Below are 2,164 nucleotides of genomic sequence, written 5' to 3'. Positions count from 1 at the left end.
CTCTGAATCAAATTTTTGCTCAGGTCCCTCAATTTCAGCCAGAAAATACCTGAAATCACAGAAAAACACACAAACTCATAGTAAAGTCCAGAAAAGTAAATTTTAATTAAAAACTAATAAAAATATGATAAAAACTAACTAAAATATACTAAGAACATACTAAAAACAATGCCAAAAAGCGTACAAATTATCCGCTCATCATGCGCGTAAGCTAAGCAACAATAATATTTGATAAACTTAGCTAGGCAAGCAGAAAAGAGTGTTTGTGTGTTCAAAAGGTTTAAGTTGAAAATATCAGAAGACAGACACACAGTAAATAAGTTGGGAATAAAATATGAGAGAAAACAGTTAAGGCTTCAGAGTTATCTATTTTTCCGGATTAACTTTTCTTACTAACTATTTTAATTATGTAGGATTTAATTTATGGCAAACTATATGTGACTAGACCCTAATTCCTTAGACCTTTCTAGTCTCCTCTAAAATTCATTAACTGCCAATTCCTTGGTCAATTAATTCCAAGTAGAGGGTGATAATCATTTTCTAGTTTATATGCCACAAAAATTCTAATTACCCAAGAAATAAAAGGATTATATGTCACGTATCCTGTTAAATTCAGATCATTAAAATTTAGGAGAATTTGTTTTCAAGCTGTTGTTTAAGTATATAGCTTTTCCAAGTTATACAAGAATACAAATAGAAAGAGGGTCATACTTCCGTTCCACCCAAATTCATAAGATAAAGAACGAAAACAATTCTTAAATATAAATCTAAAACATAAATTAAAATAGAAAGAGCAAATGAATCAATCCATACAAATAGACAGAGCTCCTAACCTTAACAATGGAGGATTAGTTGCTCATGGTTCAAAGTAGAAAATAAGGATTGTAAATTGAAATGTAAATTTGTATAGAATTCCCTAATGGAATCCCCCTAATAGAATCTCCTCAATAGAAGAGAAGTCTCCCCTTTTTATAACCAATCCTAATTAATTTAAAATCTAATATCTAAAATTAAGATAATATCTTTTCCTATTTCAAAAATCAAATTTGAATTTAAATCAGAATTAACTAACTATCATCAAGTCTTCAATTGATAGATGGGGACCACTTGATTCCTTCACTCTGATCCACGCCTAACATGGGCTTGGTAGCATGAATTGAAGTTTAGTTGAGTGAAGCTGCGCCTAACTTGGGCTTTAGTGCACCTAACTTGAAGTGGGCAGGACCAATCTCGCGTATTGTTTTTGTGTCTTGCGCCTAACTTGAGAAATCTCAAGTTAGGCGCATCCTTGGCAGCGAGTTCAGAGAAGAAGTATAGACTATTATATATCGTTGGAAAGCTATGGAAGTTAGATTTCCATCACCGCTAGAATCACGTCCATTGAACCTTTGTAGCTCGAGTTATTCAGGTCTGAATGCAGAGAGGTTAGGATTGACAGCAAAATTCGCCTTCTTCTGTAGAAACTCCATCAAATCCAGCTGAATCCTACCTAAAATAAATAGAATTGAACAACATTCAAAGTAGCATCCATATTGGCTAAAATATTATTAATTCTTTATTAAACTCAACAATTTAGATGCAAATTCACTTGGAAAAGATAGGAAAGATGCTCACGCATCACCGCCTCCTTGGCTTTTGCGCGGGGCAGTAAATGCCCCATCTTTTCATGATTTGAAATTTGGCGAGAAATGACAGATTTTCCCCTGTCTTTTGGCCCTCTGGTATGCGAAATTGTGATCAATACTTTTCACAAATCAAATAATCCCCGGCAATGAATCCAAAAACTTGGTGTTCAATACCATGGCATAAACACAACTTCGCACAACTAACCAGCAAGTGTACTGGGTCGTCCAAGTAATAAATCTTACGCGAGTAAGGGTCGATCCCACAGAGATTGTTGGTATGAAGCAAGCTATGGTCACCTTGTAAATCTTAGTCAGGCAAACTCAAATGGGTATGGTGATATACGAATAAAACATAAAGATAAAGATAGAGATACTTATGTAATTCATTGGTAGGAATTTCAGATAAGCGTATGAAGATGCTTGTCCCTTCCGTCTCTCTGCTTTCCTACTGTCTTCATCCAATCCTTCCTACTCCTTTCCATGGCAAGCTTAAGCAAGGGTTTCACCGTTGTCAGTGGCTACCTCCCATCCTCTCAGTG

This window comes from Arachis duranensis, chromosome 6, assembly GCF_000817695.3.
Source record: "Arachis duranensis cultivar V14167 chromosome 6, aradu.V14167.gnm2.J7QH, whole genome shotgun sequence".
NCBI lineage: Eukaryota > Viridiplantae > Streptophyta > Magnoliopsida > Fabales > Fabaceae > Arachis > Arachis duranensis.
The sequence above is the reverse complement of the archived record's forward strand: the minus strand, read 5'-3'. Positions refer to the sequence as shown.